Genomic DNA, 16620 nt, shown 5'->3' with positions numbered 1-16620 from the left:
TGTTACATATCAGTATATATGGTTTCTTCTTTTTTCTATTTATTTTTTGACCATCAAGTAGCCATCATCAGTAGGAGTTTATAACACCAAGTACAAGAAAATGCTGCATATCTTGTCTTAGTAAGTTTCATTAAGTAATGTTCTAAAACCTGAAAGCATGTTACTTGACCTAATTTTTTAACATTTGAGTTCCATTAAATATGGAACATCTTAAAAATTGCAAGTATTTTATACTTGTAACTGTCAAGAATTAAGGAGCTGGGTTTATTGCAAGCAATGAGTTAGAGAATCCTTTCACATTTTTCTCAACTTGAAAATTGAGGATTTTCAGAGTCCTGTGTAGAGCAGTGAAAATAAGACCTCGTGTTTTTGCCTGGGGTGAACTGGTGTTCCACCTGGGTGAAAGGATTTCCTATGAGTTCAGACCAGGGAGCATGTTGTCTTGCTACAAGATCCTAAGCACCTGGCTGAGTGTGCTAGAGTAAGGACTGAACAGAAACTTCAGTTTCTGTTATTATTCAACACAAAGGTAAAATGGAAAAATGGCTAAATCTATACTGTGAAAATTACTTCCTTTTACAAAAGATCAGGTTCCTCCTTTAGCTTTGCAGATTTTTAAATAAAATCTGATTGAACTACAAATAAAAAAAATGACCAAAAAAATGACAAAAAAGAGTCAGACATTTAACTGAACTATCCAGGTGTCCCCAGAAAGAACAATATCTAAAAAGAAAGGTAGGATGAGAATCTAGATTAGAGTTATATATACATTAAAATATGAATATTATTTACTTAACAGACACATACTTTGGTCCCAAATTGAAAAATGTAACTTTCAAATATCACCCTTCATAATTTCCTTACACTGAGGTAGCTACATACCTGACAGCAGATTAACCGTTCTGGATGGGTTTTCCTTCATCAGTATGAGTATTTGCCATTCATTTTAAGTTTAACCCAATCTCATTTTCATTACCTATTCTTGGGGCTCTCTTGCTCTTTCTCCTCCTGCCTCTGTTTCTAAACTCCAAGTGACCTACCTGCCACCAGCAAAATAGCTATAGAAGATTGATCCTGCCTCACTGTTATCCAAAGTCCCTGCTGTTTTTTTTCTCTGGAGGTAGACTGTCCTGGTATACTTCTCAGTGTCAGCACAACTGTGGCCTTTGTTCTGGTAGCTCTCTTGCATGAACCCCAGCCACACCATTGTCCTTTGATGCTCAGTCTCTGAGGCTCTAAGGATATCTTCCTGGGTCTGGCTGCCAAAGAACTATCTGTTCATCTCTGCCTGTCTGGAAACTATAGGCATCAGGTGTCAGTGGTTACTCTTACTCCTCTATATGGTCCTCTCTCTCTCTCTCTCTCTTTTTACAGATTTTATCTATTTGACACAGAGAGGATGAGAGAGAGAGAGAGAGAGCACAAGTAGAGTGGAGGGACAGAGGGAGAAGGAGAAGCAGACTCCCCGCCAAGCAGGGAACCTTACATGGGACACAATTCCAGGACCCTGGGATCACGACATGAGTTGAAAGTAGGTGCCTAACAGACTGAGCCACTCAGGCATCCCTATAAAGTCCTCTTGATCACTTCTGTGAGGCTGCTGACTGTCAGAGCTCGAGCCAGGACAGGACTGGTGCTCGTCCCTGTGAGCTGAGGGTGTGAGCAGAGACAGACTACAACATTGCTTCTTACTCTAATTTCTTTTCTCTTCTGCTCCTCTTAGCTCTGAGAATTCTTTTTTTTTTTTTAAATTTAATTTATTTATTTGCCAGAGAGAGAGCACAAGTAGGTAGAGCATCAGACAGAGGTAGAGAGAGAAGCAGACTTCTCACTGAGCAGAGAGCCCAATGTGGGACCAGATCCCAGGACCCTGGGATCATCACCTGAGCTGAAGGCAGACATTTAACTGACTGAGCCACCTAGGTTCCCCAGCTCTGAGAATTCTTTATGTGGTCTTGCAACTGGAAGGAAAAGGATTCATTTCACAACCTCAATCTTTTTTTTTTTCTTCATATCCAATGACTCTTTTTACAAATTAGAAACTAAGAATAAGGGTTTTTTGTTTGTTTGTTTTTGTTCCTGGGACAAAAGTTGGCTTCTTGTTTCTCAGTCAAAAAACAAGACTCAAATGGGAAAATGGAGAATGTATGCTGTTTGTTATCTCATGTCATTAATCTTCCTTAGTTATCACATCTTTTTCCAGAAAAGAATTTAGGGAAGCTTTATATGGTTAGATAAATTGAAGTAAAAAACAAATAGATAATGGGGGAGATGAGAAAGAATGAAAGCAAAAGAAGGAAACATGAGATGAATTCAAGAGTGCCATAAGGGCTTCTACATTTGCTTGAGGCAGGCTACACACTTGACTCTTGAGTTTCAAAGCAGTCAAAGAAAAGAGGGCAATGTTAGGGGAAACAAGTTGTCCAGTGCCCATAGAAAGGAAACTCAACTGTTGCTTAGAAGAAGCCCAATTATTCCTGGCACAGAATCCAGAGAAAAATTCCTCCTTTGAGTCCTCATAAAAAGGGCACTGTGACACAGTGAACAGTGTCCTCAAGAAAACATTGCAGCAACTACATCAAGGAGTTTTATGGGACTGTTTGTTACAGTCCTTCAGTGTAAGCCCAGGGCGCAATGCCAAGGTGAAAGGACAACTTACCAGAGGTGTTTCTGTGAGGGATAACATTTGGCTGTCTAGGTGTGCATTTCTCTGTTCATTAGCCATAATCCATGGGTGGGTTTTAATGACTCCTCTATGTGAACCGAATTATATTTCAGGAAACCTTCCACAGATAGTATTCTCTTAACTAAAATTTTGATGGGTACCAAGCGTGAATAATTTGTAGCTGGGCTCCCTAATGAGTGCTGGAAGTATAACTACTTTGTGCTATTGAGGAAGAGCAGAGCCACACATTTTATCATCATGTGAACTGGGAGCAGACCAGCAATCCTAAAGAAGGAGGAGGGGCCTTAGAAGGAGCTGGGGTGATAGCTAAACCATTTCTATTCAGAAATATCCATTGGGAAAAGTTGGTCTCAAAGTTCCTCATCAGGAAGTTTGCAGTTAACTCAGAGATAAAAAGGCCTCTTGATTCTGGCCACAGTAATTCCAGAATCAAGAGGCCTTTTCATGTATATAAATACTTTTCATGTATATAAAATACCTTTCATATATATAAATACTCAGAGCAGTTACAAAACCCAGCATGGCCTCTATAGACCACCTAACCTTGAGCACTGCAATTTCCAGGCATGTCCTGCAGGATAAGCTGGGTTGCAAATCATATAGAGAAGTAAATAAATGAATTAAAAAATGTGTCTAAAATTAAGTTACAAGTCAAAAAAGTGTTGCTCTGTATCTAACAAAAACAATAAGGTTTTTTAGTGAGGTCGATTAGTATTCCATTTTTGGCAGTAATTAAATAGTAGACCAACTTGCAATTTTAGAATCATAAAAGGGCAATTCATTTTTAACCAATAAATTTTGTTTTGCTATTTTTAAAATACAATTCTTAAAAAATGAAATTCGGTATATCTAGTCATTTTATTTCTTTAGCATGACAACAGAGTTAACATTGCAGACCAGTTGTGGTAAAGAACAGCTGCCCTCTGGGTGCCTGGGTGGCTCAGTCCCTTAAATGTCTGCATTCAGCTCAGGTCATGATCCCAGGGTGCTGGTGCTGGGATGGAGTCCTGCATCAGGTTCCCTGCTCAGCATGGAGTCTACTTCTCCCTCTAGCCTTTCCCCCTGCTGGTGATCTCTCTCTCTCTCTCTCTCTCACTTTCTCATACTCTGTCTCTCAAATAAATAAATATTAAAAGAAAAAACAATGGCTGCGCTCCATCACTGTATACAGTTTTCTTAAATGAATGGTTAGATGGCAAACTTCATCAAAGCAGAAAAATACTTTCTTTTTGACTGTTTTATTCCTGATCCTCAGCATTGTGCCTGATATCCAGTTACTATTAATAGCTAAAATAGCCACTGTTATTACATTAAACATTGTTCTCTGGTAATGACAAAAAAGATAAAAATCTTCAAGAGATGTAATAGTTTTTCTGTAAATACAATGCATTTAAAAGTACAATATATAGATTTGCATTAAAACGGTATCTACTTTTAATCTGTGATGTGTGAGTCCTCTTTAATTAAAAAAAGCTATCACATTTTTTTTTAAAGATTTTATTTATTTATTTATTTGACAGAGATCACAAGCAGGCAGAGAGGCAGGCAGAGAGAGAGGAGGAAGCAGGCTCCCTGCTGAGCAGAGAGCCCGATGTGGGGCTCGATCCCAGGACCCTGAGATCATGACCTGAGCCGAAGGCAGCGGCTTAACCCACTGAGCCACCCAGGCGCCCCAAGCTATCACATTTTAATCAATAGCTATGATAGTATGTGGAAACATGATACAACCAATATGACATTTTTACAAGGCACTGTTGCTGGGTTTTTTGAAATCAGATGCCTCTAAATATATGGTTTGAATAAAAATATATAGCCCAATTAAGATACAACTTAGAAACTAAAAAAATACAGACAAGTTTATTGTAACGTATTGGAGGGCTTAGTATGTTGAAACAAGCAGCCCCCCCCCCCCGTTTTGGGGACCGATATTTCTATTTTTGCAGGTCATTATGGTAATTAAAGTGCAGTGAATTCCACTGTTTATTACGGTCTTAGATTATTCATTCAAGTTACTATGATGCTTTTGTGAAGTCGATTATGTGCTGAGTTTAGACTAAGTGTCTTAGCAGGCTCAAAGGACAAAAATCAGACCTTGAATTTAAGTTTGACTTATTCCAGGTTGCCATTTGCCTACGTTTTGATAATAGTCCACCTGAAATAGCATGACTAATAGAGATTTTTATCTCTGAATGATATTCCTGCCAGCACCACCAACTGTTGAATGTTAAATATGAGATTTGGCAGGTGTAGAAATTTTTAGTCACCTTCCAAAAGCAGGATGTAGACATCCAAGCCAAACAGCTTATCACTAACAAAATCAACATCTAAACCATCTGCCAATGGAACAAACACGTCAGTCATCTTTCCATTTGATTGGCAGTATTTCTTGAAATGGATGATTTTAAACATTATCTCTGATCCTAAAAACACTCACGCGTGCGCACACAGACACACACACATATACACCCACACACGCATTTCCCATTTCATTTACCTGGCAGTTGAGCTGATTCTAGACAAAACTATGAGGTTAAAAAATGTCCTCATCTTCTTCCCATTGCTCTTGTATTGCCTACTCCCCCATTACCGCTTTATACTCTGCACACTTTATACCCTGCACACTCATCCTACACCTGTTTTTAACCTATTTACTCATACATGCTGCTGTGCCTATGACCAGGACAAGTTAATGCTATGGTGAAATGTAGGTAAATAGGTATTTACCTCCTCTTAGTAAACATATGCTTTATAGGACTCTGCTTATAGGTAATTATATGTAGTAATTAAACCAGGGAAACAAATTCTTGATGATTAACTACCCAGCAATTTATAATTCCTACTTTAAAAATTAGTTACCTCTATAAAATATGACTTTTCCCTCTCTAAAAACCTTCGAAGACAAAGCATAAATTTTCTAAATGCTTGTTTCTCTCTCGTCTGCTTGGGAAATGTTCAGTAAATTGTTAGCCTAGTCAGTGCCCTTGAAATTATAAGTTTTAAGTAGCAGTATAATACCTACTCGTCTCTTTGGCTAACCGTGTTTGGAAAACTGCTGAAAAATGGTTCTGCTATGATTTGGCAGTAGTAGCAGAAGGTCAGAGTCTCTGAGGTTTGGCAGACTCTGATATTTCAGGAGGATGTAATTCCTCACTCAACAGACTGAAATTCTCATCCATTCACTAAGATGCTAGACTGAAGTTAACAATGGCATCAACAAAAAGTCAACTTCTAGTCTGAATGTTTAAATTAGGGGCTACTGGAATCAGAGGGAGAAAAAACAAAATGGATGTTGACTTGTACCATTTTATATTTTATTTTCCACTTTCATGTAAGCTGATACAACCTATTTCTCCTTTTAAAAGGAGAGAAATTAGATATGCAGAATTCTATAATATTTATCCTGTCTTTCTTTCAGGATAGAGTATCCAATTATATCTTTTACATAATGCAAAATCTTCACCACCACAGAGAACACATTTTAAATTTATGGCTCAGAGGGATTTCAATCATCTTTGGCATTCAGCACTCAAGGCATTTCAGATATTTATTCAGAGCAGTATAACAGAAAGTACACAACAGATTGTAATTTAAATGCTGTACTTTTTGCAACATATATTTGCAGTAAAAGCTTGGAGAATATGTAAAAATAAGAATGTATTATGAGTACTGCACATTTTGACTACACACTTTGATAGGGGAATTCTCACATACTTCTATTTAATAGACATTTCCTCTGCATGATTTTGTGCCAAGTATGTAAAAGTGTTCTGTTCTTACAGTCATGTGCGTTGTTTCCTCTCCACTTTAAGATACATGTACCTCCATTTGGAAATAGTCCAGTTGAATTTGAAAGCCAGGATTTCTGTTGAGATTTGTGTCATTTTATTAGAATGGGGAAGATGAAGGTCCAAATGTAGTTGACTTAAGTAATGGTGAACTGAGGAAACTGGGAAATCAAGGGTAGGCAATTTCTTTTAAATAATTTGGTGACTAAAAAAAGAGGGAGATGGTCTCAACTTGAAATATAGGAGAGTTCAGAAAAAGTGCATGTATTCATTTTAAAAAATAAATATGGAAGGAAGATGTTTCTATGGTGAAGGGTAAGAAAGAGGTAGAGCTAGGATATCTAGAATATCTGGAAAAGACAGAGAAAATTGATGAGGCAATTCAAGAGGGGGCAAATTGTCCAGGCAAAAGTGTAAACTTCGGGAGTTGGAAGAATGGGTGCTGTCAGGGACAGACAAGAACTGGAAGAAGAGATGGCTAGGTGCTTCCCCATTGACAGCTTCTATTTTATTTATTAAGTAACATGAAATACGCTGATGGAGAGACAAAAAGGAGTCCTTTGGGGAACTTGAGGAGAGAGAATACCAGAATTGGGATGCCAGACACTTTGAACACAGTAAGCACCTACTTAAGGATAAATACACTAGTCACTAAGAAATATCTGAGAATAGTGGCTATTTTTAATACTGCTCTCACTGGTACTTATCACCACACTTTTTATGAGTCCCACAAATATTTATTGAGTTTAGCTTCTGTGCTAGGAGCTATATTAAGGCTAAGTAGGTTTTACAAGACAAGAAGAAGAGATGGCCCTTCAAGCAGTTTGTGTTTCTGTTCCGTCAGGTAGCAGTAGACCAAAGAAAATTGTTTATTTCAGCCCATTCTTTTCTTGTACGGAACAATATTTCATTGTCATAATATTCCATTTGCTATTCATGTGACTGCTTCTTGGTTTCTTTAGACTTTCTTTGGCATGTTATCTGTATTTTGTGAATGAATAAAGGATCTGTATTCTTGCTCCTTATGCTTTAAAGAGTGTTCAGCTGCTTGTTTGTTAGTGCAGCCTGCTGTGAGTAACTCTGTTCCAATTTAGCATCAGTAGTAATGATTATATTAAGATGATTATCTCTGTGCAAAATTAGTAGCTGGGGTACTAACCACAAAGTTCATTTCACTAACTTTTAGTTTATCAGGTAATTTTCAAACTGCTTTTCCAAGCATGTATAATCAAAATATTACCTATATTTATAATGTTTACAGCCTTCACTATTTTTCCAGTCCACTAATTTGGAAAATCTGACTTCTTAAAAATCTTAAGAAACTGAACTGCAATCATTTAACCTTTGCTATTATGCTGATTTATTTGCACATGAATACTTAATAATAGGAGTAGAGTTAACAACTTAAAAATAAAAAAGTTTTTACTAAAACAAAAGTTACCTGAAAGAGAGTTTTAAAAAATAAATCTTTTTTTTTCCTATTAAAATCACTCCACATTTAACTAAAAATTGTAGTGGGAATTGGTGGTTTCTTTCCTTGCTAAGCATCTAATCCCCTCCTTTGCCACTAAGTTGTAGTTATTTATTTTATAGTTATTCCAGTGGGTTGATCCCACCTCTGGCAGCAGGAAAGAAATTCTTGATGGCTTTTGTCATTTAGTATAATTAACACAACCCCACCTTGGTGATTGTCCAGTGCACTTGAAATGAGTTGGTCCAACCAGAATAAAATGTAGGGCTTTTATTCTCCCCCCCCCCCCCCGACCTTTTTTTTTTTCCTCTGATGATATGGTGTCTGGATGTGACACTTGACCCTATTTCTGCCTGGTGGAGTGGAAGCATGGAAAGAGGAAAGGTGGAGCTGATCCACAGAACAGTGGAGTTCAGCTATCCACAGCAATGAGCCAAGCCTGCCTTATCTATAGTCATTTCAAGCATGTAAGCCAATAAAAATCCTCTTACCATTTGCCCAATATCTTGCTAGTTATAAAAAAAAACCACAGTTATAAAAAGAAGCATGTTAGGCTTGCTGGATGAGTATTCTTGCCTGCAGATTTCTCCCATTCAGCATCTTGAGTATATCATACTATCACTCCTTTCTGGCTTGCCAAGTTTTTGTTGAGAAATTTCCAGCTAGCCTGATGGGTTTTCCTTTGTAAGTTAAGGGCTTCTTTTGTTTTGCTGCTTTTAGGATTTTTCTTTATCACCATATTTTTCAAATTTAATTACAGTATGTCTTGGTGTTAGCTTACTTGGGAGTTCTCTGCCTCCTGGATCTGGATGTCTATTTCTTTCCCTAGATTAGGGAAGTGTTCTGATATTATTTCTTGAAATAAATTTCTTCTCCCTTTACTCTCTCTTATTCTTCTGAAACTCCTATAAAATGAATGTTATTACAGTTGATGGAGTCACTGAGTTCCCTAAATCTATTCTTGTATTCCATAATTCTTCTTTCTCATCTGTTCAGCTTCATTATTTTCCATTATTTTGTCTTCTAGATCACTAATTTGTCCCTTGTTTTTTCCAGCCTGCTGTTCATCACATCAAACCTGTTTCCAATCTTGTTTACTATGTTGTTCATCTCTGATTCACTCTTTTTTAACTTTTATCTCTGTGGTAAGAGTTTCACTGATATTTTCTATTCTTTTCTGAAGCCCAGTTAGTATCCTTATGATTGTTCCTTTAAATTCTCCATCAGGCACGTTACTTAAATCTGCTTTTCTTAGATCTCTGGTCATGTCCTTATTTTATTACTTCATCTGGAATAAATGCCTTGGAATTTTGTCTAAGTCTCTACATTCTTCTCTGTGTTAAAACAGCCAGTTATGCCTCCTCCTCCTACTTCTGAAAGTAATGGCCTTTTGAAGAAGAGCCAGGTAGTTCCCAGGACCTGGCACTTCAGGGAGTGTCTCAGAATAGAAAGAGCAATAAAGAGTTTCCCAGACAAAAAAACTTAAAGAAGTCTGTGATCACTAAACAGCCCTGCAAGAAATATTGAAGAGACACTTTGAGTGCAAAGGAGAGACCAAAAATGACACATACAAGAAAGGATCAGAGAAAATCTCCAGAGCAATGACAAAACGAGTAATAAAATGGCAATAAACATGTATCTATCAGTAAATACTTTGAATATAAATGTACTAAATATGACAGTCAAAAGACAAAGGGCATCAGAATGGATAAAAACACAAGAGCCTATAGGCTACCTCCAAGAGACTCATTTTAGACATAAAGACACCTGCAGACTGAAAGTAAGGGGTGGAGATGCACTTATCATGCAAATGGATGTCAAAAGAGAGTAGCAATACTTATATGGGACGAACTAGACTTTAAAATAAAGACTGCATGAAAGACAAAGAAGAGCATTATATAATCATAAAGAGGATGACTGAACAAGGAGAATTCATAATTGTAAATATTCATGCACCCAACATTGGAGCACCAAAATATATAAAACAATTAATAACAAACATAAAGGGACTAATTGAAAATGACACAATAATAATAGGGCACTTTAACAACCAACTGACATTAGTAGACCATCTAAACACAATATCAACAAGGTAACAATGGCTTTGAATGACACACTGGATCAGATGAACTTAACAGATACATTCGGAAAGTCTATCCTAAAACATCAGAATACACATTTTTTTTCAACTGCACATGGTACATTCTCCAGAATAGAGCACATAGTAGGTCACAAAACAGGCATTAATAAATAAAAAATGATTGAAATCATACTATGTACCTTTTCTGACCACAACACTGTGAACAAGAAGTCAACCATAACCAAAAATTTGGAAAGAACACAAATACATGGAGGTTAAACAACATGCTACCAAACATTGAATGGGTCAACCAGGAAGTCAAAGAAAAATTTAAAAAAATATATGGAAACAAATGAAAATAAAAACACAATGGTCCAAAACCTTTGGACTATATCAGAAGTGGTTCCTAAGAGGGAAATATACAGCAACACAGGCCTACCTCAAGAAGAAAGAAAAATCTCAAACACAGAACTTAACTTTACACCTAATGGAGCTAGAAAAAGAACAACAAGTGAAACCTAAAGCCAGCATAAGGAAGGAAATAATAATGATCAAAGCAGAAATAAATGATAAAGAAATAAAAAAAAACCCACAACAATAGAACAGATCAATGAAACCAGGACATGGCTCTTTGGAAAAATTTAAAAACAATTGATAAACCTCTAGCCAGACTTATCAAAAAAAAAAAAAATCACAAATGAGAGAAAAGAAATAACCAATACCACAGAAGTACAAACAAGAGAATATTATGAAAATAACTACATGCCAACAAATTGGTCAACCTAGAAGTGGCAAATTCCTGGAAACATATAAACTACTGGAAGAGAAAGAAATAGAAAATTTGAAAAGACCGATAACCAGCAAAGAAATAGAATCAGTAATCAAAAAGAACTCTCCAAAAAAAAAAAAAAAATTCAGGGTTAGATGGTTTCACAGGCAAGTTCTACCAAATATTTAAAGAAGAATTTATTAACTCTCATCTTCTCAAAGTATTCCAAAAAATAGAAAAGGAAGGAAAACTTCCAAATTCCTTCTATGAGGCCAGCATTATACTGATACCAAACCAGTGAAAGACACAACCAAAAAAGAAAACCATATGCCAATATGCCTGATGACCATGGATACAAAAATTCTCAAAAACAAAACAAAACAAAACAAAACAAAAAAACTAGCAAACTGAATTCAGCAATACGTGAAAAAAATCATTCACCATGATCAAGTGTGATTTATTCCTGGGTTACAAGTGTGGTTCAATATTTGCAAAGCAATCAATGTAATACACCACATTAATATAACAAAAAGAACCATATGGTCATTTCAACAGATGCAGAAAAAACACCTATTTTTGACAAAGTACAATATCCATTCATGATAAAAAAAAAAAAAACAAACCTCAGTAAATAGGTTTAAAGAGAACATACCTCGACATAATAAAGGCCATCTATGAAAAACCTACAGCTAACATCATCCTTAACGGGGAAAAGCTCTCAGCTGAGAGCTCTCAGCATTCAGGTCAAGAACAAAAAAAAAAAAAAAAAGGATTTCTTCTTTCACCACTTTTTTTCCAACATTGTTCTGAATCTTAGCCACAACAATCAGAGAACAAAAATAAAAGGCATCCACATCAGTAAGGAAGAAGTAAAACTTTCACTATTTGCAGATGACATGATACTATATATATAGAAAATCCTACAGATTACACCCGCACACACAAAACCAAACTGCTGGAACTGATTAACAAATTCAGTAAAGTTGCAGGACACAAATCAATGTGCAGAAATCCATTGTCTTCCCATACAGCACGAATGAAGCAGGAGAAATAGAAATTAAGAAAACAATCCCATTTACAGTTACACCCAAAATAATAAGATACCTGGAAATAAACCTAACCAAAGAGGTGAAAGACTTGTGCTCTAAAAACTATAAAACACTAATGAAAGATACTAAAGGGTGACACAAAGAAATGGAAAGACATTCCATTCTCATGGATTGGAAGAACAAATATTGTTAAAATGTCTATACTACCCAAAGAAATCTACACATTTAATGCAATCCCCATCAAAAAGCGACAGTATTTTTCAGAGTTAGAACAATCCTGAAATTTGTATGGAACCACAAAAGACCTGCAAATGCCAAAGCAACCTTGAAAAAGAGAAGCATAGCTGGAAGCATCACAATTACAGATTTCAAGTTACATTACAAAGCTGTAGTGATCAAAAGAGAATGGTACTGACACAAAAATAGACATATATATCAATAGAACAGAACAGAAAACCCACAACTGAACCTGCAAGTATATGGTCAATTAATCTTGAACAAAGCAGGAAAGGATATCCAATGGGAAAAAGATAGTCTCTTCATCAAATGGTATTGGGAAAGCTGGACAGCTACATGCAAAAGATGAAACTGGATCACTTTCTTATGCCAAACTCAAAAATAAATTCAAAATGGATTAAAGACCTAAATGTGAGACCTAAAACCATAAAATCCTAGAAGAGAACAAAGGCAGTAAGTAACCCCTGATATTGGCTGTTGCTACATATCTTTCTAGATATGTCTCCTGAGGAAAAGGAAACCAAAGCAAAAATAAAGCATTTGGATTTCACCAAAATAAAAAGTTTCTGCACAGTGAAGGAAACAATAGAACTATAAAACAATCTGCAGAATAGAAGAGGATATTTGTAAATGACATATCTGATAAAGGGCCAATATCCAAAATATATAAAGAGCTTAAGAGAGTCAAAACCCAAAAAACAAATAATCCATTTAATGATGGACAGGGGTGCCTGGCTGGCAGTCAGTTGAGCATCTGACTCTTGATTTCAAGTCAGGTTGTGATCTCATGATGGTGGGATTGAGCCCATGTTAGGCTCCATACCCAGCATGGAATGCACTTGAGATTCTCCCTCTCCCTTTGCCACTCATGCTAGTTTTTTTTTCCCCCCTCTCTCTCTCTCAAATAAATAAATAAATAAATCTTTTAAAAAATGGGCAGAAGACATGAACAGACATTTTGCCAAAGAAGACATATAGATGGCCAACAGACACATGAAAAGATGCTCATCATCAGGGAAATACAAATCAAAACTACAATGAGATATCACCTCACACCTGTCAGAATTGCTGAAATCAACAACACAAGAAACAACAGGTGTTGGCAAGCATGTGAAGAAAGAGAAACACTTGTGCACTGTTGGTGTGCATGCAAACTGGTGCAGCAACTCTGGAAAATGGTAAGATGTTTCCTCAAAAGTTAAAAATATGATTACCCAATGACCCAGCAATTGTGCTTCGAAGTATTTACTCAAAGAATACAAATCTACTAATTCAAAGGGATTCATGCACCCTTAAGTTTATAGCAGCATTGTTTACAATAACTAAATTATGGAAACAGCCTGAGTGTCCACCAATTGATGAACAGATAAAGAAATTACACACACACACACACACACACACACACTGCAATATAACTCATAAAAAAGAATAAAATCTTGCAATTTGCAAGGACATGGATAGGAGAGTATAATGCTAAGTGAAATAGTCAGAGATAAATACTATATGATTTTATTCATATGTGAAATTTAATAAATAAACAAATGAGCAAAGAGGAAAAAAGAGAGAGAGAGAGGCAAACCAAGAAACAGATTCTTAGGGGTGTCTGGATGGCTCAGTCAGTTAAACATCTGTCTTTGGCTTAGCTCATGTTCCCAAGGTTCTGGGATCCAGCCCCACATCAGCCCTGCTTGGTGGGGAGCCTGCTTCTCCTTCTCCTTCTATCCCTCCACTCCAGCTCACATTCTCTCTCTTTCTCTCAAATAAATAAATAAAATCTTAAAAAAAAATAAAGATCTTTTAACAGACTCTTAACTATAGAGAGCAAATGGATGGTTACCGGAGGGGAGGTGGATGGGGGATGAATTAAATAGGTGAAAATGGATTAAGGAGTGTACTTTTGATGAGCACTGGGTGATATATGGATCTGTTACATCAGTATCTTGTGCACCTGAAACTAATATTACATTGTATGTTAATTAACTGGAATTTAAATAAATATTTTTAAAAAGCAGTGTGATAGAAACCCTTGGAGCTAAACAGATCGAGGAGTTGTCCCAGGTCAATGGGATACTCATGCCAAAATATCTGTGAATTTCAGTTCTATTGTATAAAGTGGGGATAATTATACTAATGTAAAGTTACCATAAAAATTGAAACAATGGGGGCGCCTGGGTGGCTCAGTGGGTTAAAGCCTCTGCCTTCAGCTCAGGTCATGATCCCAGGGTCCTGGGATCGAGCCCCACATCAGGCTCTCTGCTCCGCAGGGAGCCTGCTTCCCCCCCTCTCTCTGCCTGCCTCTCTGCCTACTTGTGATCTCTGTCTGTCAAATAAATAAATAAAATCTTTTAAAAAAAAATTGAAACAATGTATGTTGAATACTACATAGCAGTAAATTTATTGTCACAATAAAATTTATTGTCATATTAAAAGTGCAACATCAAATAAGAGAGTTTTGGACACAATTGCCTCAATGAAATACTCTGTAAGCTGACTTTTTTTTTTTTAAGATTTTATTTATTTATTTGACAGAGAGAGATCACAAGTAGATGGAGAGGCAGGCAGAGAGAGAGAGAGAGAGAGAGAGAGAGAGAAGCAGGCTCCCTGCTGAGCAGAGAGCCTGATGCGGGACTCCATCCCAGGGACCTGAGATCATGACCTGAGCCGAAGGCAGCGGCTTAACCCACTGGGCCACCCAGGTGCCCCTGTAAGCTGACTTTTTGAAGTCTCAACTCAAAGTAGGAAGCAAATCTCTGCATATAAGCAGAAGACATTTTGGTTGTGTAACCATCAACACAGGAACTAGTTTTATAATTTGGTACGTGTAATTTCTGTGCTCTTGAATGCCTCCTGTCACAACGCATTTCACTAGTTTCTCTGAATAGTATCTGTTTCAATATTCTCAGTATATTCTAGCTTTTCTGCCAAAGAAGTGAAGATTTCCCTAGCCTAAATTTTTGCTTGACATACTAACTCGTAACTATCCCTAGTTACCAAGTGCTGGATCTGGCCCTCTAAACTCTTAGCCAGGGCTGTCATTCTTCTATAGAGTGAATGGAGAACCTGTGATCACCCTGCTGCCTCCCCTTTATGGGGGTCCTAAAACCTTCTGGAGACTCCTGCGGAGTCTATGCAACTTCCCTCCCCCCAGTCTCTGTGTACTGGCCTGGGCTAAATTTGAATTTGCCATTCTCCTTTGTACATTTCAATAGAACCTAGAGACTACTTCCTTACCCCTTCCCCAGGAGCCATTCTCAGAGCACAGATTTTCAAGGCCAAGGACTACTATTTGCCTTTTCCTTCCTATAGGCATGCTATTGGGAGAAATTGGTGAACCTCACAATTGAGTTTTTTCAGATTCAGAAAAAAAGTTAAATAGTTATGAATGTTTTCAGAAAGCTTCTGAGTTTTAAACAGGTTAGAGTACATTCCAATATTTTCATTTATTTATTTTTTAATTTATTTATTTTTTACTTTCAACAACTTTGGCTAACATTGAGCCTTAATTAAGTGCCAGTGATTAGACTAAGAATATAATATGCATTTTCTTATTCCAAAGAAGGCATGCCTTGAAGACCCCTGTTTTTGTTTCTCCTGGAATTATATTTGGGAAGATAAGACTTCTGCAATATGGAATTTTACTAAATTTAAAAGCAGACTATATTAATAAGAAAATGTATAGAAATCTTATATTGCTCTTTACTTTGTAGATGGTCAAAATTGGAAAAGGAATAAAAAGTAGTGACCTAATATCTAGGCATTAAATATCATTGCATTTTGAGAAATCTGGTAACAGACAAATTGAAAAACTAAAGAAAAAATAACCCACATTTTTAAATACACCAGTCTATAAATTTTTCACACTGGTTATATTTCATTTTAACTTAGGGACTTATACAAAATCACCTTATGTCCTATAAATTGAATTGATGAAAGTAATCAGAATTGTTTTCTTCTTGGGTGATAAATCATAAAATACCCTTCTTTTGTCCAGTAATCAGCAAATTCTAGTAAGTACAAAGTTGATGGCTGTCTTTAGTTTTCATATCATTTTTATATCTGCATTTTCCTTAAATGACTTAAATGTGCTCTTTCTGTAATGAGCTTCTCAGAATGACTCTGATGATGCTATCGGAGTTAGGGTTTCTCTTTCCAGTTACTCTAGGAATTCAACTGAAACAGTCTTCTGTATGAGTAAATTTGTCTTTCTTTTTAAGGCCTTAAAGCTGGGTGAAACTTAGGAAAATAGAATCCAATGAGAATTGCCTGTGTAATAATGTAAGCTTCATAATGTTCTGTGCTGAGAAAAACCAAGGAAATTCCATTTCCTGACCTATGTACTCATGGGATGTTCTGAAGATTAATGTGTCTCTTTCAGGGCACTAAGGTACATTGAGAGCACTAAAGAAGTCATTTACTAAATGGAGCCCTTGGGACTTGAAAGAGTTAATGTACCTCTCACAAGGTGAGCAATGTACTCTCAAATGTATGCAAGGATCTGTACCAAGCTTATAAAGAATTGTGAGAATGTTGGTTAAAAGCAGCT

The sequence above is a fragment of the Lutra lutra genome, chromosome 2 (genome assembly GCF_902655055.1).
Source record: "Lutra lutra chromosome 2, mLutLut1.2, whole genome shotgun sequence".
Lineage (NCBI taxonomy): Eukaryota > Metazoa > Chordata > Mammalia > Carnivora > Mustelidae > Lutra > Lutra lutra.
The sequence above is the reverse complement of the archived record's forward strand: the minus strand, read 5'-3'. Positions refer to the sequence as shown.